The sequence below is a fragment of the Antechinus flavipes genome, chromosome 5 (assembly GCF_016432865.1).
Source record: "Antechinus flavipes isolate AdamAnt ecotype Samford, QLD, Australia chromosome 5, AdamAnt_v2, whole genome shotgun sequence".
In the NCBI taxonomy this organism is placed as follows: domain Eukaryota; kingdom Metazoa; phylum Chordata; class Mammalia; order Dasyuromorphia; family Dasyuridae; genus Antechinus; species Antechinus flavipes.
Genome location: NC_067402.1, coordinates 28,626,698 through 28,651,615, shown reverse-complemented (window position 1 = coordinate 28,651,615; position 24,918 = coordinate 28,626,698). Strand labels below are relative to the sequence as shown.

Genomic DNA, 24,918 nt, shown 5'->3' with positions numbered 1-24,918 from the left:
TGAGGTAGAGCAGGGCCTAACGTTGTTCTGCTCGGCCCCAAAGGGCAGACATAGAAGCCTTGACTGGAGGTTACGGAGAGCCAGGGGGAGCAAGATGTTGGGACAAAAACTTGCCAAAATTGTTCTGCACAAGTACAAGGCGCTGCTCTTGGAGGCAGTGATTTTCCTCTCAGAGGAAGTCTTCAAGTACAGCAAGGAGGATCCTCTGCTAGAGGCAGTTGGGGTGTTTCTTCTGAGGCAGGGGAATCGGACTGGAGCCTCCGTGCCCCTGCTTAGACCAGAACCCATCTTTTCCCCACATTTTTCAGTTATGTCCAACTCTTTGGAGTTTTCGTGGGGAAGATACTGGAGTAATTTGTCATTCCCTTCTTCGGCTCATTTTACAGGTGAGGAAACTGAGGCAGACAGGGTGAAGTGACTTGCCCAGGATCACATGGCTAATAAGTGTCTGAGGCTGGATTTGAATTCGGGAAGATGAATCTCCCTTTTTGCAGGCTCAGTGCTCCCAGACTTATAACCTTGCATTAATTCAATGTGATGCTCTTAATAAAAGTCATAATTTGTCCTATGTTGTAAGAACTCCTTTTAAAGCAAGAAGGTAGGTCTTTTAAAGTTAAATTAATACTTTGGGAAGGGTTTTCTTTCACATCTTGACTTTTATGGAAAAGTTTCTTAATTGTGGGTGGAGATAAGAGAGAGAACCTAGAAATCAAAAATCTTAAAAACAAATGTATTTTGGATCCAAAACTATTTTGGATGTAACTGGGAGGAAATATTAAATAAAAAAAAAAATGAAAAACTGTGTGAAGGGGATGCTGTTGTCCTCACTTTATAGATGTATAGAAAAGGGTCATGCAGTTATGGAAGCGTTGTGGGGGGATTTGAACCTGGACCTTCCTGACTAAACTGAACTCTGTATCCACTCTACCACACTTCCTGTTGCTACCTCTTGGATCTAGGTATATGGCTACTATAATTTTCCACCCCCAAAATGAAATGAGAATTAAGTCCTTTCATACTGATAACATCAAGTCCCTCAAAAATCAATTTTTAAAATTTTCGCTGCTTGGGTTAAGTGACTTGCCCAGAGTCACACAGCTAGGAAGTATTAAATGTCCAAAGTCAAATTTGAATTCAGGTCCTCCTGACTTCAGGACTGGTGCTCTATCCACTACACCAACTGGCTGCCCCAAAATCAAATTTTAAAACCTTAAATATGTTTTTAAAAAATAAAATAAAAAATAAAAGTTTTGTGTGCTGGTAATAAAAAATAAATATGAAGTGTCCCAGGCTGACAGAAAGAACAAAAATTTCAAAATGGGGTTTTTCAAAAAAATATCAGAGAAATCTAAGAGAAAGACAGAGTGCAGTGATAGCATTATAATCTCCAGCTCTGCTTGGTTTGAAATTGAAGCTGGCCCCTCTAAAGTATAAATAGATCACCTGAAATCTCTTCCTCCTGATTAACTAATTGGATCCTCAACACCTTCCAGTCTCCACCTCCTCTTCCCTCTGATTGGAGCCTGGAGGCTTAGAGCACTAAGCTCCTCCCATAGCCTTCCTCTATAAAGGGCACTGATTTTCCTCACTCTCCATTTTGCATCTGGCTCTGCTGTCCACTGTCCAGGTATCCCTCCTGTGTTCCCCACTGACACCTTTCTTTTGTGTGGTTATCTTCCCTCTTTGATTGTGAGCTCCTTGAGGGCACGAACTATCTCTTTTTTCTTCTTTATAATATCTCTGGCTTAGCACTGTGCTGAATTGAAACAGAAGAGACTGGTTCATCGCAGGTAAAGTGGCTAATTTCACTAAGCATATAGTAGGGACTTACTGTTTATTGAATTTTAAATTTTTTTTTAATGTTTACTATATGCAATAGCTAGTGTTCAACTTGGATTCAAGAAGATGTGTGTTCAAATCCTGTTTCTCATAACCTAGTGTTTGAAAACCAGAGTCTAGCTATTGGGGTATTCAACTCGGTATTCAACAAAAACTGTTGGGAAAACTAAAAAATAATCTGGTCAAAACTGGTGTAGAGCAACATCTCTCACTGTAGTAAAATGGCTTGAAATAGATGCAGGATTAAGGGATGATGTCAAGAGCAAATTAGTGGAACATGGAAGAAAAAACCTATCAAATCTATGGACAGGAAAAGCATACATGATGAAAGAAGAGCCAGATTCACAGTAAGCAAAGTGGATTTTGATTACATAAACTGTAAAAGGTTTTATAGAAAAAACCAAATGCAGCTAAAATGAGAAGAAAAGCAGAAAATTGGGGGGAAATATTTGCAACAAATTTATCTGATAAAAATCTTATTTTTAAGATATATAAAGAATGGAGTCAAATTTACACATAAGAGTCGTTTCCAATTGATAAGTGGTCAAAGGATATGAATAGGTAGTTTTCAGAAAAACTCCAAGCTATCAATAGCTATATGAAAAAATACTTTAAATCGGTAATAATTAGAAAAATTCACTTTAAATCAACTTAAAGGTACCACTACCTCCCTGGTCATCAGAGTGACTAAAATGACAAAAAAGAAAATAAATGCTGGAGGGCATATGGGGACATAGGTCCACTGTTGGTAGAACTATGTGTTAATCCAGCCTTTTCTAGAAAGCAGTTTGGAACTATCCCCCAAAGCTAAAATTAAATTTAAAAATTACATACCCTCTGACCCAATGACATGACAACTAGTCTATACACTAAAGAAATCAAAGGGGAAAATCATCCCTAAGTATAAGAATAGCTGTAGCAGATCCTTTTATGGTGGCAAAGAATGGGAAGCTGAAGAGAGATCCATCAATTGGGGTTCACTCTCTGAGTTATGCTGTATGTGTAATGAAATGCTATTAAAAATAATTGATGAAATGGTTTCAGAAAAGCTTGAGAAGCCTTGTATAAACTGATGCAAAATAAGGTGAATGATGTACATAGTAGCAGCAACATTGCAAAGATAATCAGTTGTGAAAGACTTAGTAACTCTGGCCACCACAACAACCGACCACAATTCCAAACTTGTGACAACAGCTGTTAGACCCACTGCAGACTGCAGCATATTTCCTTCTCTCTTCTTTTTTGGACATAACTAATATGGTCATTGATTTTGTATGACTATAAATATTTCTAATGGCTTTTTCTTTTCTGTTTTCTCAATGGGGAGAGAGGAAGAACTGAAAATTAAATTAAATTAAAAAAACCCCACAGTACCAAATTATACACAGCCATATATATACACAGTCAAATTCTGCTTTGACATTTAATTGACTTGGTCAAGTCACTAAAACAGCCTCAGTTTACTCATCTGTAAAATAGAGATGATAATAGCACCTTCCTCATTACTGCAAAGATCAAATGAGATACTATATGTAAAGTATGTCCCTAACCTTTAACTATGAAAATAGGCTATGTACATACTACCTATTATCATTATTATTCAATTTCAGTGGTTTCCTATTATCTATAAGATCAAACACAAATTTCTCTGGTATTTATAGTTATTTACAACTCGATTCACTTAGCTTTTCCAGCCTTTTTTATATTGCTCCTCTTCCCACACTCTTCAGTCCAGTCAAACTGACCTTGCAGTTCCTCACAAAGGACATTTCTTCTTTGACCTCTGTGCTTTGTCCATAATGTCCCTCTTGTCTACAATCAACATTTTCCTAACATCTATACTGCAGAATTGCTATTTTTCTTCAAAACTCAACTCAAGTTCAGTCTCCTATATGTGGACCCTCCCTATATTCCCAACAGCTAGAGCTTTCTCCTGATTATCTTGAGTATAACTGTTCTTTGATGTAGCCCTCTCCCTAGCCCAGAAAGCCCATAATGTAATTATAAGGTATTAATGGGGTGCTAAACTCGTGAAAATGGAACCACATTTGTTGATCCCTTTATGAAGTGTGAGCATCTTTTTTCTGATAGAATTAAAGGAAACAATTTCATTGGCTAAGCAAAAATAAAACACAGTACAGAACTTTAAATAATTAAGCCTGGGGTGAGATTTAGGCAAGGCCTGTAAAAGGGACCCCTGGGAGCTGGTCCAAGAAGGTTTCTCTTTCCTCCCTACCCACCATCAACATGTGGAAGAGTATTTGCCTACTTGGGAAATACCCTGTGCAGCAGTTGGGAGCATAAAAAGAATTTAAGGCCAGTGAGTGAGCAGAGAGAGCTACTCGGCCAAAAGAGGGGCATGGATACTAATTTGAAGCAGCTTCAAAAAGTAGAGAAAACAGCTAGCTATGGGTTCAAGAGAGACTTTGTCCTGGCAAGTAAGACTTGAGACACAGAGAAATCTGCATGAAGAAAGGCAAAGCTTTTAGGTGATACAGATCCAGATTTCCGAATTATATTACTTTTTTAATATCTTTTTCATTTTTCATACAAATAAAGTCATATCTAAACAACTGGAAAATATTAATTGCTCAGGGATAGACTGAGCCAATATAACAAAAATGACAGTTCTACCTGAATTAAACTATTTTGTTGGTGCCATACCAAACTATCAAAAAATTATTTTTATAGAGCTAGAAAAAATAACAATTCATCTAAAAGAATAAAAACTCAAGAATATTAAGGGATTCAAAGGGGGAAAATGTGAAAGAAAGTGATCTAGCCATACCAGATCTCAAACTGTATTATAAAGTGGCAATATCAAAACAATCTGGTATTGACAAAAAAAAATAGAATGGTAGAGCAGTGGAATAGATTAGGTACAAATTGTATGCTAGTAAATGACCGTAGTAATTTATTATATGATGGACCCAAAGCTTTTGGAATAAAACATCACTATTTGAAGAAAACTGCTAGGAAAATTGGAACAGTATGGCAGAATAAGATAAGATAAACATCTCACATTGCTTACCAAGATAACATCAAATGTGTACAAGATTTACACATGAAGGGTGATTCCATAAACAAATTAAGACAGCATGAAATAATTTTTCTGACAGATTACAAAATGTAAAATAGGTAAATTTTGATTATATGAAACTAAGACGTTTTTGCACAAACAAAACCAATCTAACCTGGAAAGCAGAAAATTGGGGGAAAGGAGAAATTTTGCAACAAGCATTTCTGATAAGTCTCCTTTCTCAAATATATAGAGAACCAAGTCAAATTTATAAAAAATACAAGTAATTCCCCAATTGATAAATTGCCAAAAAATATGCAGTTTTCAGATAAAGAAATCAAAACTATCATCATATGAAAAAAAAATGCTCCAAATCATTACTGATCAGAGAAATCCAAATTAAAACCTCACACTTATCCGAGTGACTAATATGACAAAAAAGGAAAATGTTGGATATTGCAAAGGAAAACTGGGACAATAATATACCCAAAGAGCTAGAAAACTTTAATCCAGCAATACCACTTCTAGGTTTATATCCTAAAGACATCCCAAAAAGATAGGAAGAAGACTTATTTGTATAAAAATATTTATAGAAGCTCTTTTTGTGGTATCTAAGAATTAGAAATCAAAGGAATTTGATTGGGGAATGGCTAAACAAGCTGTGGTATATGATTGTAATTGTTCTATAAGAAATGATGAGCAGGATGGTTTCAGAAAAACCTGGAAAAGTTTACATGCATAGTGTATGATGCATAGTGAAGTGAAGGAGACATTGTACCCAGTAACAGCAATATTGTTCAATGAAAAATTGTGAATGACTAAGTTATTCTCAGCAATACAAAGATCCAAGACAATCCCAAAGGATGAATGATGAGACATACCATCATCCTCCAGAGAAAGAACTGATATTCATTGAATACAGACTGGAGCGTGCTTCTTTTCACTTTCTTTCTTTAGTTTTTTTTCTTTTATTCAAGTCTTCTTGTATAAAATGACTAGCATGGTAATATTTTATGTAATTGCATATGTATAACTTATATCTGATTGTTTACTATCTCAGGAAGTAGGGAAGGGAGAAAGGAAAGAAAGAGTAGAAATACAATTGATAGGAAAAAAAGAAAATAATGAATTTTCTACAGGCATTTATAATCTCTCCTTTTCATCCTAACATTCCAGAACAACAGCAATAAAAACAACAAATAAAACTCTCCTCATAAACACATAAATTACAGCAAAACAAGTTCTCCTGTTGGCCATTCCCCCAAATATCTGTTTATCTCTGCATTTTTGAGTCAGTCACCTTTCTCTCAGATGAAGATGATACCAAAGATGAGAGCCTTGGGGACTGGAAAAATGGTAGTATTTTGTACAATGATAGCAAGGTAGTTGAGAGGGAAAGGTTTGGGAGGAAAAGTGAAGAATTCTGTTCTGGAGATGTCAAATGTCAGAAATCTGAATTTCTGGCTCCCTGACTTCAGAGCTGATGCTTTCCTTGTTTCTTCTCAATAATTCACAATTACAAGTGATTTAATTTCCCCAAAGCAATTTATATACATTATGTCACTTAAGGCCCCAATGGGAAATAGATGCTAGTTATTATTAGCCCTTTTTATAGATAGGAAAACTAAAGTTAAGAGAATCATTTGTTCCATCACACTGCTAGATGGGGTTCAAACTCTGGTCTTCCTAATTGGATGCCCGGTGGCCTTTGATAAGTTAGAGGGATGCTCAACCAAGCACGTGAACTCTTTTCTCAATTGGATGGGCAGCCTGAGAACAATTTGTTCTAGTGGCCATGAAGGCAGGGGGGAGAAGTGCTGTGGAGTACGTAGAGTTTGGTCAGATACCACAGTCACCCAAGGCATCTTAGGCCGGTTCCTGTCATCCAGTCATCTGAATCCAATGATTCTGGAGGAGAGAGTGGGTCCAATGACTTTGCACACTTTAACTTGAATCCAAGTCCTGAGCAAGTCAAGCTATCACTCACCGTGATGTGATTGTTCCTTTTTTTAAAAGGACAAACAACAATACGACATGACACGGTCCCTTCAAAGCTGGTATTTTCACAAGGTACCTTCTCACTAAATTAGAGAAGTGTCTCTGGTTTATTCACTTCCTTCTTGAGATGTAAAATCTGGATAATTCAGCCAACTACTAGTTAAGCCCCAGAATCGAAGTAATGGGAACATGAGGAGCGAGTGCAATAAGAATATTTAGTCCTTATACCACCTTTCAACATCATAAGCATCTCTGATTCCTCTAGGAATGAAGTAAATAGCATCTCTTGAGAAGGAATAACCAAGTGAAGAAAGGTGGCCGGGGTTTAATGGCCCAGGAAATGGAGCCAGCTGGGATTCGGCAAGTCAGAGATGAAGGTTCAAGATTCTTTGTGGCTGAGGTTATGCTACTGTGGATGTTTCAAGACCCTGGCTGTCCAGAACTGATGGCTCTTGGGAGATGAAAGGTGCCCTGGGTTAGGAAAACTGCCATCCCAGGAAGGGTGATGAAAAACAAGCCCGAAAGACCTGCAGGGGAGAGTATCAGCGTGCATCCAAGACTGGGGGCGGGGTGGAAGGAAGTCAAACAATGGTTTCATTCCTTTCTAGAGAGTTCTCGTTTCAGTTTACTCTTCCAGATGTGTGGAAATTGCCACGGAACGTGCTTGCTCAAGCAGCACTTGTACTAAAATTGGAATGCTACAGAGATTAGCATAGCTCTGGGCAAGCATAAACACACAAAGTCAAGAAGTTTTCCATAGTTTTTCATCTCAATTGTGGAAAAAATCTGATTCTTCCCCCTCTATTTAACAAATGTGAGCAATTATTAGGGGAAAGAAATATATTTGATTACTTTCAAGTTAAAAAAAAGATAAAACAAAATTTAAGATTAAGAAAATGACAGACTAGAAAAATATGACATTTAAAATGTAGAAGCAATTGTTGAAAGCTTGTAAAGGTAACACCCAGGTTACAATAAATACTCAAAGGATATGAATAAACCATTTTCAACAAAGGAAGAACAAATTGTTAATGATTAAAAATAAACTTACCATTACTAACAAAGTGATGCGGTTAAAACAACTTTGAGGTAGCGAGTTACACCCATCAAATTGCCAAAGAGAAGTGAAGGCAAAACCCCCCCAAATCTTGGATGCTGGAGTAGGTTCATTCACTGCATGTGAACTTACAAAGTCACATGATATTTCAAAAGAGCAATCTCATAGTCCATAATTAAAATTACAGAAAGTCATTCTTTCTGGTTCAGTAACTCCATTGTTAGACATAAGCCCTGAAAGTGTTACGGAGAACACTTTCCATAGAAAAATAACTATCAGTTCCTGAATTTTTATAATAGTATTTTATGCAATTTAAAAAACAAAATCTTGGGGGATCACTTAAGTATATAACTGTAAATTGATCAATTTGATAGATGATTACAATGGAACTCAATTCAATTAAAGCTAGCAAATGTGAGGAATACAAAAAAAAAAATCTGGGAAGATATGAATGAACGTATGAATGAATGAAAAGTTAATCATTTGCTTTTGCAAAACACTATGGTGAGCCCTGAGGTTACAAATAGAAAAAGGAAGGTCAGTGGCTAGAGTTCTGGATTTAGGAAGACCTGAGTTCAAACAATTTCTTAGAAATTTACAAGCTATGGGATCCTGAGCAAGTCTCTTAATTGTTGTCTGCCTCAGTTTCCTAAGAGTAAAATGAAGGTAATGATAATACCCATCTCCATCTCTTAAAGTTATAAGCTTAAAATCAGATGATCTCTATGAAACACTTAGCACATTGCCTGACACAAAGTAAACAATAAATTCTTGTTTCCTTCCCCAAGAATCTCTCCAAATGCAAAGGAGAATTGGGAAAGAATGCAAAGCAAAAAATAAAATAAGAATGAAAAGAATAAGCTACATGATGAAAAGAGTAAACTACATGCTAACTATGAAGCCAAAAGGTAAACAAGAGTGAATGGATGAAATCCAGATGAGATTAGAGGAAATTTATGATGTTTTATGCTCTCAAACAAGTCTATTTGAATTTAAATAGTTACTAAGTAAGCTTAGTGGGTTGCATTGATTTTCAGTATTGAGATAATAATATGCCTTTGGGATTTGGGGGGATTAGGAAAGCCATGACCTTTGTAATTCTCCCTGTTTCCTTTCCTTCCCCTTTAGATGCTTTTCCTTCCTCCTCTTGCAATCAAGGGATTTTGAGCTAGAAGAAACTTTGGAGATTCCCTTGGGTAGCCTGCCACCTTATTTTACAGAGTTAGAAACTGAGACTCTGAGGCCAAAATTACAAAGGCAGCCGGGCTGCCACGGTAGAATGTGAAAATCACATTCTAGCCCCATCCTCCAACCACAAACCCTCCCCCACTTTCCCAAAGAACCCGATTTCCTTTTCTTGGTTTCTCAAGGTCTGAGTTATGCAAAGAGTAGAGACAAAGGTCAGAGTTCTTTCCTGTGGAGACCTGCTGCCTGCTGGTGATTACCTGCTCTTTTTTTTTTTTCCTCTTAAGGTTATAAAGACACATCAAGCCTATAATCACAGAGTCTGGCAGGCTAGGCAAAATGGGACTCAGAGAATGATTAGGATACTTAATCTGATGACTTCCCTTTTCCTGGAGGCCAGCCCTTTTCAGAGAAATGGAGGCCGAGGGGCAATTATCTGGGCTACTGGCTCATTCAAATAGCTTCCCAGCACCTATACCATTAGAGGTATGGCCGGATGGTGTCCGGAGAAGGGTTAAATCACAGGATGATAGAAACTTGTAACCAAAAAAAGATATCCAAGGTCTTCTGGCCCAATCCATTCCAGAGCAGGTCTCCCCTGTAGAGCACCCAGGAAGTGGATGCTTTAGCTCCAAGAGGGGGACTTCTTCCCTTCCCTGACAGCCCATTCCACAGTGGATCCGCCTTCTGGCAAATTCAGCAGGATCCCTGAAGGATTTTACAATCTAACTAAGAAGGCAGGACTCATACATGGAAAAGCAATCTGCTATTAGGTGCCAAGAGAGTGAATGACTCTAGTCGGTCTATACTCTGGCAATACCAGGGGAGAATGCTGCAAATTTTATTAAGTAGGAAGGAAGGAGAGGAAAGGGAAAAGGAAAAGACATTAACTAAGAATCTACTGTGCTAAGTGCTTTAAAAATACCTGATTATATCCTCTCAGCAACCTTGAGAGAGAGCTGCTATTTCCATTTTACAGTTAAAGAAACTGAGGGAGGTAACAGTTAAACATCCTACCAAAGGTCACACAGCTAATAAATATGGGGAGTCATGTTTGGACCGGGACCTTGCTGACTCCAGGATCAGAGCTCCATCCGCTGCACCAAAGCCACAGGAGAACTTGGCTTTTGCTCTGAGGGTAAGATATGAGGAGAATTTAAATGGAGACGAATGGAGGGAGTATTGGGAGCAACAAGAGAACATAATTGCACCTTGTGCGGTTGGGGATCCTTATTTGGTGGAACCAAAAGCTTTAGCAATAGGAGGTAATTCTGGGCCAGTTGGGCAGGACCAGCTGTGGGGGACCTTTAGTGCTAAGGTCCCGGTTCTGCAGATTTAATCCTAAAAAGGAAAATTAAAGATGATCTATTCCAGTGTCCTTGGTTCTACAGATGCAGAAACTGCGTCCCTGAAGGGAAAAGTCAATCACTACAGTTAACATAAGACCCGTAGCTGTGACTGGAACCCAAGACTTCTTACTCCAAGGTCAGTACTCTGGGAAATTTTTTTTTAAGGTTTTAAAGAAAGGAAACTCTTTTTTCAAAGTATGGCAATAAACATATAGACTGTAATGAAGTGTGTGATTGGGCGGGTAGCAGTTAAAGGCAGGAATTATGAAAAGATAATCTATCGAGAGCAAGTCAGATCACTTTGTGACTCGGTTTCCTCATCTGTAAATTGGAAGGAATATCACCTGTGGTTGGACAAACAAATCATAAGTATAATATAATTTATTGGGTAGTAAGAAATAATGACTATGATGATTTCAGGGGAAAAAATCATGAGAAGATGTCTATGACTGATAGTCATATGAAATCAATAAAATTTAGTTTCAAAAGAATAAGAAAGGAAGAAGGGAAGGAAGAAGGAAAACAGGAAGGGGAAGAAAAGGAGGAAGGGAATAGGGGAAGAAGTTACTTTTACTACCTATTTCACAGGATTCTTGTGAGGAAAGAATTTGGTAAAATGCTCCGGTGTTGAATCTGTATGAGATGTTGAATCCCCCATAGGGGAATGGAAGCTCATTGAAGTTAAGGATTATTTTATTTTTATGTTGTATGCTCAGCATCTACCAAAGTATCTGGTTTATAGTATGTGCTTAATTTATATTTGATTGAATTGAATTGTACACAGCGAGACAGTAGAGCTTCTCAATTTAAAAAGAGGAGGTGGGAGATGGTCAACTCGTTCTATGACCATGGGGAAAACAAAGCAGAACCAAAGTGACTTAGTTTCTTAAGGTTGGCCTAAAGCTTCAAAGTCAGGGACAGTTGTCTTTAAAATAGTGAGAGGAAATCATCTGTGTGGATTCTGCATAAAACTATACGGTTAGGACTTGACTTATTTTTGCTCTCCTCTGAAAAAGTGTTTGGAAAATCTTTGGGTCTCCATAAATACTAGCCAGCTTTGAAAGAAAGAATTTAATTGTTGTAGTTAACTAAAAGATGCACAGAGTCCAATTACTTGAATAATTTAACTTATTCTATCCCACTCTCAAAAGTTTTCTTTTTAATTGCCCTGGTAACAGAAAGGAGAAGAAAAAAAAAAGCGTTTTTTTCCTAAATAATCCAGATGATTGCTTCAGTTCTTTAAAGGTCTATTTTTCCTGTTTTTTATGGGCATTACCAAGGTCCTGCTAAAGACCTGGAAGGAAGAGGCAGACTAAAATTATAAAGGCATCTTCATCACAAAAGGAAATAAAGGTAGATTAGGGAGATGGTGTAGGGAGTAGGTAGCTAAAAGACATCTGGGTTCTAATCTATCTTTCACCTATTGGATATACAGCCATGAGGAAGTCACTTAACTTGTCTGAGCCTCCTCCTGTTGCCTGTTTGTAAAATTGGGTCAGTAATAACTGATGCTTGCCTCACAGAATTATGATGATCATATAAAATAGGGTAGAGAAAGCACCATAGAAATGCCATCTATTATTCCTAAGATTCAGTACAAAAAAAGTGAGTTGATGGGGAAGTAATTCTAATGTCCATTTGCCAAATTCAAATATTATTCCCTGTGACTTCTTAAATTAATAATTACAATATGTATGTGGTAAATTCTATAAGAATTTTAAAAGTAAGCAAGACCTCCTATATTATTATCTGCAAGACTTCAAAAATTTATTTTGCAAATTTAGTTGAAGATAAATATAATTTTAATGAAATTAATTACAACTTAAAAGATGGTCAACATAATCCCAGAAAGAAAAAGGCAACAAGGATTAATTAAACTCTTACTACATGCCAGGTATGTCCTAAGTGCCCTACAAGTATTATCTTTACTCAATCCTTACAAGAACCCTATGAGGTAGATGCTATTATTATCTCCATTTTCCAGTCAAGTAAACAAGGACTGAGAGAGATTTAGTGACTTGCCAAGGTCACAGAGATAGGAAATAGCTAAAGTTGGATTTGAACTCGGCTTCCTGACTCAAGGCTTAGTACTTTCTCTACCACAAACTTGGTTTTAACGTTGCTTGGAGAAAGGTTTGCAATATTTGGCTCAAAACCAGGCAGACATTTAAAACTTGAATCTACTTCTTCATTAAATTTATTTCTATGTTTTTATTTGAAAGAAAAAATGAAAATAGAAACAAAATGAAAATGATTCTTCAAACATGTGATGAAAAATGGTAGGCAAATGTTACAAGCTCTCTTGTTGAGAAATGGCAATTCCTTTTTTCAAAAAGTTTTTAGCCATACAATCAATTAAAATGAATAACTAATTATGATATAAAATATTTATTTTTCTACCAGCTGATGAAGTGGTGTATAAAATGATGAATGTTTTTTAAAGCTCAATTGCATATATTCCTTCATTTTAAACAATATTTATAATAAAATAACCCTTATAAGGAAAGACTCTCTTCAAAAGTGACGCTTTTATCTTCTACCACTGGCACACTGACTATATTATACCAGAAACTCTTCTGAAGGACTGACCAGCATTACAAGACAGCTTATTTGAAAATCTGCCAGATGAAGAATGGTAACATAGGTGAAGATAAATTTAAATCACAAAATAGCTTTAATACTACAATAATAGGCAAAATGAGATCTATTTCTGCAGAATGCTTGTGATAATCTGGTGGTTTCAAGATGGTAATGTAACAAGGATTCTCAAACAAGCTGACATTTGCATTGCCAGACCACAAATGTTTATAACATCTTGATCACACTGCTAATGGGTTAATGGGGTACAGGTGAACAGAGGGGAAGAGAGGGAGGCATTCTGATACATTGACCAGAAGCAAATGAAGGTACATACATATCTGACGCCCTTTGGCAATCCATTTTTGCTCAAATGTCGAACCCCTTTGGCGGTTTGGAAACAATTTGATGACAGATTAAGAAAGTGCAAGAACATGATGTACTTAGTCCAGAGTACTCAAAGCTTGATGTAATTGCTGTATGAACGTGATTATAAAAGTTCCAAATTGCTGCTGAAATAAACCTACATATGCTTGTTGTCATCAAGTAAAATGTATTTATAATAAAGCTGAGCAATTATTTGTTGCTTAAGGTGTCATCAAAAATTTTTTGAAAACGAACTCCTTAGACCATCATTGCAAATTTCTAAGGTATTTGTGAACCACTAAATGACAAACATTATAGTAGGGAGATAGGTTGGAGAGAGGTATACAATCTTTACAAGAGAAATAAATCTAATATAATGAGAATGGAGAGATCACCAAAAATCAAGGAGATTTGAAAATGTTTCATGGAGGAGATAACACCCAAGATAAACATTCTCAGAGGAATGGAGTGAGAATGGAATGCATTCCTAAGCAGATGAGGACAGAGGCCTGGGATGGGGTGCCCAGTTTGGAAAATTGCAAGGTCAGTTGGACTGAAATGTGGAGTGTATGGGGGAGAATAATGTAAAATAAATCTGGGAAAGTAGCTTAAAATGTGTAGGGATTTCAATGTCAAGTTGAAGAGTTTGTATTTTATTCTGAGAGTAATAAGGGACCACTGAAAATTCTTGAGCAGGGAAATATGGTCAGACTTGGACCTTAGGAAGATTAATTTGGCAACTTTGTGGAGGATGTATTCAAGGGGAGAGATACTGGGAGCACACAATCTAATCAGAAGACAACTGTCCCTAAAGATATTAATGCAGTTATCTCATCATTAGCCCCAGCAAAACTTTTGTCCTGGAGTCATATTGCTAAGATTTATTAGGCACATTTATAAAGACTATTTTTTACTTGTAAAGTCAAAGTAAAAAATGATCGTGAGTTTGCATAGATGTAAATGTGGTTTACATGCTAGTGATTTGGGTTTTTTTTTCCATTCTTAATTTTTTTTCCACGAAATGACTAGATTTTGAAAGACATAGCCAAGGACAAAGTAAAGGCAGGAACTTGCCCAACCTCTTCCCAAAATCACTCCAAATTCCTTTAAATAATGACTCTAGACCAATTTTAGAATGTTGAAATATCCAAAAAGATGGAGTAGAACATTTTCCAGTTGAAGGCAACTTAGAAGGTCAACAGAAAAAGTCTGTGACATCAGAGCAAAAGCCCAGCATACAGTTTCAGTTCAGGCTGTACCAGCTAGCTCCTTCCCCAGCCCAACTCCAGCATCAGTGCTGGTGGCTTCTGGGCTTCTTGGCCCGGGGATACCAGGGAAACCTTGGAAGGTGAGGAAAGAGGATCTGTGGCAACGGAATGGGAGATGGATGTCTAGTCTCAGTTCAGACCACACTAGCACAGCCTTGACTACCCCAGTGTCAGCAAATCAGGACTCTGTAGCTTTATAGCTTCAGTAGACCCTCTTAACAGCTCGGCACAGAAAAGAATGTTTGTGGTCAGATTCCTAGAAGAATCTCTAAAAACAGCTACGCAAACTCCCTGAAGCTTGGGACAGAGTACCTTTCACCTTGGAAACAGAACCCTACTTTAACAAAGAGTTGAAAACCAAGTAATAAGCTAGGAAAATGAGTAGACAACCAAAAAAGTTTCTGACCATAGAAAGTTTCTATGGTGACAAGGAAGATCAAAACACACACTCAGAAGATAAACAAAGTTAAACCTCCTACATCCAAAGCCTCCAAGAAAATAAGAATTGAGCTCAAGCCATGCAAGATCTCAAAAGGGATTTTGAAAATCAAGTAAGAGAGAGAGAGGAAAAATTAGGGAAAGAATTGAGTGATGAAAAAGGAAATATAAAATGTTAATGAGAAGAATGCCTTAAAAAACAAAATTGGCCAATTGGGGAAGGAGGTACAAAAGCTCACTTAGGAAAATAATTTCTTTAAAATTAAAATTGAAGAAATAGAAGCTAATGATTGAGAAATCAAGATACAATAAAGCAAAACCCCCCCAAAATGAAAAAATTGGAGGAAAATGTGAAATATCTTGCTGGAAAAACAACTGACCTGGAAAATAGATCTAAGAGAGATAATTTAAAAATTATTAATCTAACTGAAAGTCATGTTCAAAAAAAGAGCCTGAATATCATCTTTCAAGAAATTATCAAGGGAAACTATCCTGATATTCCAGAGCCAAAGGATAAAATAGAAATTTAAAGAATCTAACAATTGCCTCCTAAAAGAGATCCCATGACGAAAACTCCCAGGAATGTTGTAGCCAAATATTGGAGCTCTCAAATCAAGGAGAAAATATTGCAAACATGTAGAAATAAACAATTCAAGTATAGTAAAGCCACAGTCAGCATAACACAAGATTTAGCAGCTTCTACATTAAAGGACCGGAGGCTTGGAATATGATATTCTGGAAAGCAATGGAGCTGGGATTACAATCAAGAATCACCTACCCAGCAAAATTGAGTATAATGTTTCAGAGGAAAAGATGGATATTCAATGAAATAGAGAATTTTCAAACGTTCATGTTGAAAAGCCCGGAGCTAAATGGAAAATAGGACTCGGGAGAAGCATAAAGAGATAATCAGGAAAGTGCTATCATAAGAAACTTAATTAGGTTTGTCTGTTTACATTCCTACATATAGGATAATACTTGTAATTAGAATTTTTTAATTATTATGGCACTTTGAAGGACAGAGGACATAGGTGTGAATTGAATATGAAGGGATAGTATCTTTAAAAATGATGAAATTCAGGGGAGAAAAGAGAAAGGGAAAGGGAGAAGTGGAATGATTATAAGTATCTGCCATAAAAAAAGGGGAAGAAAAAGGTTTTATAGTGGCTGGAAAAAGGAAGCGGAAAAGAGTAAGTGAACCGTACTCTCATCAGAATTGACTCAAAGGAGAAATACCATTCATACTCATTATGAATATAGAAATCTATCTTACTTTGCAGGAAATTAAGAGGGAAATGGGATACAGGAAGGGGGAAGAGTGATAAAAGAGAAGGCATATTGAGGGAGGGAGTGGTCAGTAGCAAAATGCTTTTGAGGATGATCAGTGTGAAAAGAGAGATAATAGAATAGAAAGGGAGAAAAACAGTTAATGATAGTAATTTTTAAAACAATTTTGAAGCAAGTTCCTCTGATAAGACATTATTTCTCAAACAGAAAGAAAACTGAGTCAAATTTATAAAAAGTAAAAGCCATATTCCAATTGATAAATGATTAAAAAAAAGATATGACATGTATCCAAAAGGCTATAAATTCATACATATCCTTTGACCTAATAATACCATTATTGGGCATGAAGACCAAAAGAGATTTTTAAAAGGGGAAGGGGAAGTAAAAGGAAGTAAAAGTACAAAATATTTGTAGCAGCTCTCTTCTCAGGGCAAAGAATTGAAAATTGAGGGGATGCTCATCAATTGGGGAATGGCAGAAAAAATGACAGTATGTGACTGTCATAGAATATTGTTTTCTGGGAAGTGAGCAGAATGTTCTTGGAAAAAAAAGTTAGAAAGTCTTGAACTTAAGCAAAGTGAAATGTACTGTATACAAAGTAATAGCAATGTTCTGAGATAACCAGCTGTGAATGACTTTGCTATTCTCAGCATTACAATCATCCACAACTACTCTGAAGGATTTGTGATGAAAATCCTGTCCATCCCCAGAGAAAAAACTGATTGTGTCTGAATGTAGATTGAATCATTCTCTCTCTTTCTCTCTCTGTCTCTGTCTCTATCTCTGGCTCTCTTTTTAACTTTATTTTTTCTTGAGAGTTTTTTTAAATTAGGGTGGGAGATCTGTGCTTTATTTCATGACTTTTATGGAAATATATTACATAATTTCACTTGTGGTTTCTTAATGGAGGCTGGAGGTGGGGATGAGGGAGACAATCTGGAACTCTAAAGTTGTTTTTTTTTTTTTTAATGAAATGTGACATTCTCTTTATTTATAGTCAACTTGCTTACACAGGAAATTGAATTTATTTCATTTCTACTTAAAAAAAAAAAAAAGGAAACACAGATCTGAATCTTTTTATGCAGCGGATACTAAATGTCACCTGTTCATAGAAACAAGAATCAGAATGTGCTAGGCAATCAGGTAGCATTGTCATAGAGTTTTATTGAATTAAAACAGTCATGTCTCAGATTTATAGGTCATCTTTTTTCAAAGAAATCTGAGCATTTTACTCTAGATGTTCCCTGTAAAATAAGGGAGGGCAGGCACCACAATTCCCATCCAATGAAACCTGTATGTAAATCCTCGACCTGTCTCTTCAGACCATTGAGAATATGATTTAACCCTGCAGGGCATTCTCTTTGTTCGGTCAAAAAAGAATCCTCTGATCATTTTCCCAAGGAGCTCTTTCATCCATGCTGTGTGATAGCATTTGAAACCCCAACCGTCCCTGTGAATTCAAGGATACCAGCTTTGAAGAGACAATTTCTTAGCCTTTCATCTCCGGCAATCGGCTTCTTAGCTGGTGTATGATAAATGTTTGAATATTTTAAATGGTCAGAAGAATAAGAAAAACCTTAGCATTAACAAGGGTCTGCTCTTATCTATTGTCTTCACGTGAAATGGGTAACAATAGCTCTTCCTGACTGCTGAGGCACGATGTACTAATGGAGAAACTCGTTGACTCTTGGTCATCAAAGAGCATTTGTTAAGAGCCGGTTGAAGTAATCCCATAAGGTCGTTTCCTTCTGAGGAAGACAGAATCAGGTAGTAGAAAGAGTTTGGACTCTGAGAATGACCTGCTTTCAAATTTCCATCATCCCATTTACTTCTTGTGGGGCCAAATCACTTAACCTTATTGAGCCTCAGTTTCTTTGTCTGTAAAATGGTCTGAGGTTGATGAAATGACTTGTGAGATCTCTTTTAGATGTAAGTCTATGATCCTGTGATTTGTGAATGGCTGTCGTGGCAAGGAAAGAGATGGATATCTATCTTCTATTAACCGAAGGGCAAGAAAGGATTAGCTTCTTCCGCTAAGTCCCAAGGCAAAGCCAAAACCGACGGGTAGAAATAACAAAAGAAATGATTGAGGCATGGTGTTGGGAAAGTTTTCCTAACAAATAGAACTGGGCCAATGGGGAAGGGCTTTCTTGTAGAGGAGGAGAGCTTCCCTTTCTGGAAATCCTGGGTTCAAACCCGGCTTCTGATATTAGCAACGTGACCCCCAAGCAAGTAATTTTATAATCTCTGAGCCTTAATTTCTTCATGTCAAAGAAGGGAAAGAAATAACTGTCATTATTATTTCATTTTTAGAAAAGGGAGTTCTATTTTCTACATTCACCATCTACCTCTCTGAAATCTCACTGAGGAAAACTGACACGCTGAGTAATTGTTATTAAATTTCTCTGGTCTTATCTCCCCTCAGATACCACTTCCTTTAACTCACATTTGCTCAACCACAGTCCCAAATCGGCTGTGTGTATACCAAGTATAGATCCCTGTCTGTTTGACTCTTTGTTCTAAGGTGAGATTAGGGCCCAGCTTCTTAAACAATAGATCACGACTCCCTATGGGGTCTCATAACTGAATGTGGGGGTCATGAAATTATGATTTATTATCAGTAAGTGTTTGATTTGCAAACCTATTTTATATATCTCTATCCTCGGGGGTCACATAAAAGTTTCTCGGGTAAAAAGGGGCTTTGAGTGGAAAAAGTTTAAGAAGCCCTGGTGTAGAGGATTTGGTAGAGAATAAGAAGAGTTTCTGTCATTGATATACTATTTTGGGGCTGATGGAAAAGTTTTCCTCCCAATAATCCATGAAATAGGTTTTACAAGGATTCCTATTTCCATTTTGCTGAGGAGGAGATTGAGATTTAGAGAGATTAAGTAAATTGCCAGGATTTACTTAATTTTACTTACAGTCCCAGTAAGTAATCAGAAATGGGATTTTAATCCAGGCAAAGTTCTGGGCTCAGTTATATGGCACCAACTCTATTAATAATAGTTAATGACCATCATTATCATTATTAATATGTCATCCTCATAATCCACAGAAAGATTTAGATTCAGTCCCACCCGCCCAATTCCCTTTTCTTCTTGGTGTTCAGGGCAGCTTTCTGAAACAATAAGTAGCAGAGATAGCACCTTCATTTTAAGAGGGAGCTCCCAAAATTATGGAAATCACAGGATCAGTTCCCTTCCTATTCCCTTTTTTTATCTCCAGCTCATCTTTCTTGATGGAGTTCAGATACAAGTGGCCCTGCGACCAAGGGCTATCCTGATACTATTTTTTATTTAATATTCTGCAAATTTACACAGATGGATAGAGTCCTTGGGTTTTGTTGTCAAACCAAAGCCATAGACTTGCTGCAAGCATCCTCGGTACCATTCCAGCCATCAAAGGGACCCGAGGCATGCTGATTTCCTGCTTCCACAACACTGATCTCTTTGGCTAAGTTTCTGTGTTAGAAAAACTTTGGGGTTCCATGTAAATTCAAAATTATAGGAGTTTGTCCATCAATGTCTTTTATGTTATAAAGCTTTTAACGCATCAGTGCTATGTCCAGGTGATCGCCGACAACAGTTCAGTCTGTAGTGACGATCTAGTTCCAGCACAGTTGGTTGGTAGAATTCTCTGGGACATTTTGAGGTATGTATCTGAAGCCTGAAGGCTTGTCTTCTGCCAGCTCCAGAAAAGTGGTATAAATCCATCCTGTTTTACCACGTTTTCATTCTTGCTAAATGCTTAGGTCACGGCTAATGTGTTCCATAATTCTATCATTTCCTTTCGTTGACTACATTGATGGCTAAGTTAAATGTCCTTGAGAAAATCCTTCTCCTATTTATGCTGGAAATGTCTAGGTCCAGAATGGCCGTACTAAACCCCTCCTTCTCCACAAACAAATCTGCGCGACTCGGACTTTGTCCAGTGTTTCTTTATTGGTATATCATCGACCCAGTTCTTGTGGAGGGTCTCTAGATTCCACTCTCGGATCTTTGCCAGTCTGTGGGCTCTCTATGGAGGCAAATGCCTTTTGGTTACATTTTGTAAGTCAAATGGCAGGGACTTGTCGGTAGCCTTTCCTACTGAATGAATGAATGAGCAAAACACAAAATCCATTCATTGCTTACTGAGTGCCAAGCCCTGGGCTAGGAACAGGAGCTACAAAGAGAGAGTTCTGAGTGTGAAATGATTGTGCTGCCCTTTCAAACTGGAATGGAATCAGTGTTTAATTCTAGGTAGCTACCATAAGATGCTGGAAATACAGAGTTAGTAGGTGCCTACTATGTAACAGAGACTGTGCCTTATAGATTTATCTCATTTCATCCTCCAACAACCCTATGAGGTCAATGCTTTTGTTAGTCCCATTTCATAGTCAGGGAAACTGAGACAGTCAGAGTTGAGTGATTTTCCTAGGGCCAGACTGCTAGTCAGTGTCTGAGGCAAGATTTGAACTCCGACTCCAAGCCCACTGTTGTATTCACTGCATAATCTAGCTGCCTTCTTAATGCATTTAAAGCTAGGTAAAAGCATAATGGACTTTAACACGTCATCCCAGAAATGCTATATTTTATGTAAGTTGTTCCTGATGTTATTGTATTAATGACATTTTAAGCAAATAATTTTCCGTGTAGACTTCAAATACTGCAGTGTCCCCCCTATTCTTGGATCTAATATACATACATATATGTATAGAGAAGTAAGTTATGAGTGCAGTACTGAGTCAAAATCTTTGCAATCATCAACAAAGGCAGTTACAGATGTCATGGCATTTGCAGACAGCTTACGCAGTAATTCTTGAGTCAGTACTAAAACTTCTGGAACATTGTAACACTTTTTTTTCATTCTACATAAGTGTGTTTATACATATATGTACATATGTATATAATATATACATATATGTAATATAAGCTGTAAATGATTTGTATGAAATACATTATTTGTCAATATTTGGAGGGCTCAGGGGGCTTACGCTTTTATAATAGAAATGTGATTCCTTCTGCTAAGAAAGGTAGATCAAACCTGCAACTGAGAGGCTGGTAAAATGCTTGGTCATGAGTTAATGTGAAGCATTTGTGCCAGTAATTGTGGATTTTGCCTGATTCTGCTATTTTTTAGCTTTGCAGAGAATCCAGTCGCAGTCACATCCCTTGACGTAACTCATCTGGTTTTCATCATGTTAAATGTGAAGATTTTCTCTTTCTTATTTGACCTAACGTGTTGCTGGACTTGTTAGAAACAAGGTGATAACCTGAACTTCCTACATCATCTTTTTGGAAGGTTCTTTCACCTCTGATTTCTTTCCTGCTCCCTCCTCTGTATTAAAATTTGTGATTGATGGTGAGATATTTATCTTGTTCACTAAATTGTTTTGATTCCCTGTGTCACCTTAACATTTTGGCTTTAAATAGTTATTATCATTATTATTCATTAATTCTTTCTATCTTAATGCATTCAAAGCTAGATAAGACCACAATAGACTTTGACATGTTATCCTCAGAAATGCTGTGTTTTATAGCAGTTGTTTTGATATTATTGTGTTAATGGCATTTCTTAAGCAAAGAACACTTTTCCACGTGGACTCCAAATATTATAGTGTTCCCATTCTTCTTGGGTCTAATAAACATATATACATACATACATATATATATATACATATACACATACATATACATATATGTGTGTGTGTGTGTATGCATGCTAAGTTATGAGTGCAGCTTAGGATGCCCCAACATAATTCTCCATATTAGGAGTTTCTGTGCCTTTTGAGGCGGGGATTGATCCCCTTTAAACCTCCCTTCTGAATCAAAGTTTAGAGATTCTCCCCCCGCCCCTAGCATTCATCATTTTGTTTCCAGTATTCCCATCACCTCAAATACCATTCTCTCTTCTACAAATTCCCTCAGATTTCAAGGTCCAATATGAATGCCTCCACTTCCCTTAAGTCTTTGCAAATTACTTCTTCCTTCTTAACTCGAAGGGAGCACTTGCTATCTACAACTCCCATTTGATAAGTAACTGTGTTATTGTATTGTTATTTCATTTTTCAAGTATTTCTAATAATAATAATTTTTAAAGTAATGGCTTATATTTCCACATATATGCTTTAACATTGACAGAGTATTTTACATTAACTGTATCTCAGTTTCTTCTTCTGTAAAATGTTGGGCTCAAAGGCCCCCAAAGTCCCTTCCCCTTCAAATCTCTGAGGCTGACCTTTCAAGTACTTAAGCCTGGGCCGTGCATCCTGTGCCATAATCAGCGGGCAAAGTTCATCAGTCATTTCCAAGGGAAGGTCACTACTTATCTTTCCCCTTAGTATCTCCTTAAAGCTGAGCTGTAGCTTCACATTATTTTCTCTGTTTTACAAATAAAGAAACCAAGACTGGGAGAGCTCTAATGGCTTGTGCAACGTCACACATCTAATAAGTGTTTGAGACAGGATTCAAAGGGAGGACTCCTCACTCTGAGTCTTGGTTTTATTCTTCCAATAAACTATCTCTCAACTTATTTTTAAGTCAATCAGAATGTAAAGATCTGGAAAGAAGGAGCTACATTTGGCATCTCTGTGACCTTCACAACGGTCCTGGGATCTTGCACATGGTAGATGTTCAATAAACGCTTGTCCACTGGCAGAAACACCTATCCTGATAGTTTATTCACTCTGGTTTTATTCAAATGTATTTCTACTAGGAAGTGCCACTTTCAAATAAATTGAGGGCAAGCATATATTATTTGTATTCTGTATGTGTTCTGTACATAGACAACCAACTCTTGATGAACTACTGGAGAAAAGCATGGTTTTAAGGATAATTGAAATTTACAGAAAATTACTTGAACCCACGAAGGCAACGTGATCAGGTCAAATGAATGAGCATTAATTAAGCATAAATTAAGCACTTATTATGTGCCAAGCATCGAAGTAAGTTCTGGGAAACAAAGAAACCAGAGACTTGCATTGAATATTGCTTCTACTACTTACCATTTATGATAAAAAGTCACTCCAGCTCTCTTGGCCTGGATCTGCTCATCTGTAAGTTGGAAGAACAAACTATTCCAGTGTCTTTGCCAAGAAAACCCTCATTGAAGTCACCGAGAGTCAGTCGTGACTGAAATAACTGAACAAAAGATGGAAGAGTTGAAGATGCGAGAGTGGGACCGGACTCTAAGGTAGCACACAAATCTGCAGTCAGTAATGTCTACCTCTTTGCCCGGTAAAACCTTCTCCTTCTCACAGGAAACAAACAGCAGGCTCATTCTCTCTTTTCTCATGTTCTGCAGGATGTGGTCATGTCTGATGAGATGCACAGAAAGTTTCTGCTGTTCTGGTACTGTGGGGGAAGGCAGGGTCCTGACAGAGCTGGGAGTCAGAAGCCCAGTAGCCACTGCCACAATGTGCCCCTAATCGTGGCCCCTGGGTGCTAGAAACTGTACCAGACCCTACAGCTCTGCTGAGAGCTACAGGCTGGAGCCGGTTCTCTGGTAGAACATCACATCTGATCTGTTTTGGGAAGAGATTTGACAACAAACAAGTACCTAGCTCTTGTACTATAATTAAAAAGAGTTCGGCGCTCTTATTTATTTATTTTTTGGAACTGATTTTAATTGTGGGGCATAAAATGTGAAATAAAAACCACAGAACATGTCCCAAGGGAGCCTCCTGTACTTCACCCAAATGGAGGATAAAGAGGATATCTAATATCGCTAATATCTAAATGACAGGGGTAGGAAGTGCTGTGACTGTCACCTAGTCCCTGAGCAGTCCCGTAAGATTGCTCCTTGAGCACCTTGTCCCTTTGTTACTTTGTGGGACTCTTCTAACTAAGAATATGATTTATTCAATCTCTCTGGCTCAATCCCAACCCTCCCTCACTTATTAACATGCCCCTCCTTTCCCAGAATGCCTATTGACTAAGTCTCAAAGGGTCATTATCTTAGTAAGCAAGTTAATTAGATTAGATAAAAGCACAGTAAAAGTAGGAGTCTCAGTTGCACGCCACAAAGATACGTAACAGAACATTTCATTCAGTCCCAAATCTAACCCTTCCTAAGGCCAAAAAAAAAAAAAAAAAATCCATTTAAGGCTGGGGTCCATCTCTTTCCTCCATCTCCCAACTACAGCAGAGCCCTGGAGAGGAATTAATCAGGGAGCTAAGGCTCAGGAAAAGGAGCTAGAAACGGGCGTGCACCCGCCCTGCTAAGATTTGAAAGCCCTGTTGGAGTTTTTAGCAATTTCCAGCTTACAGAAGGCCTCTCTGTGCTCGCTCCAGGATGTTGGGGGACTCGGTTCCAAGACCCGAGTCTCCAAAGACCCCGCCATTGAGGGAAGGATTGGCTCGACCACCCCGGTGACTGACACCCGTGCGCCCTGGCGAGCTCTCCGGACTCTAAAAGGCTGGCAGCACCAGGGGAACAGGTGCGGTCACAGCTGGCGCAGAGTCTTTCCAAATGCTTCTCTTACATCAGGCAGCTAGGCAAGAGGGCGGCATTTGGCACTTGGAGACCGTGGAGCGCGAACCTGCCCTTGGAAAG

At 37.7% G+C, this 24,918-nt stretch overlaps 1 long non-coding RNA gene and 1 other non-coding gene across 3 annotated transcripts; both read left to right on the top strand.

Annotated features, from left to right (window-relative positions):
• Positions 1 to 771: 771 nt before the first annotated feature.
• Positions 772 to 21,981, top strand: LOC127537790 (uncharacterized). 2 transcript variants are annotated; one of them, XR_007947608.1, is made up of 4 exons: positions 772 to 1,790; positions 10,078 to 10,236; positions 10,490 to 10,583; positions 21,505 to 21,981. It is a non-coding gene; the product is annotated as an uncharacterized LOC127537790 (long non-coding RNA). The 2 variants fall into 2 exon arrangements; XR_007947607.1 differs by lacking the exon at positions 10,078 to 10,236 and having other exon boundaries at positions 774 to 1,790.
• Positions 7,517 to 7,620, top strand: LOC127539497 (U6 spliceosomal RNA). Its single transcript, XR_007947933.1, has one exon. It is a non-coding gene; the product is annotated as a U6 spliceosomal RNA (small nuclear RNA).
• Positions 21,982 to 24,918: the final 2,937 nt, after the last annotated feature.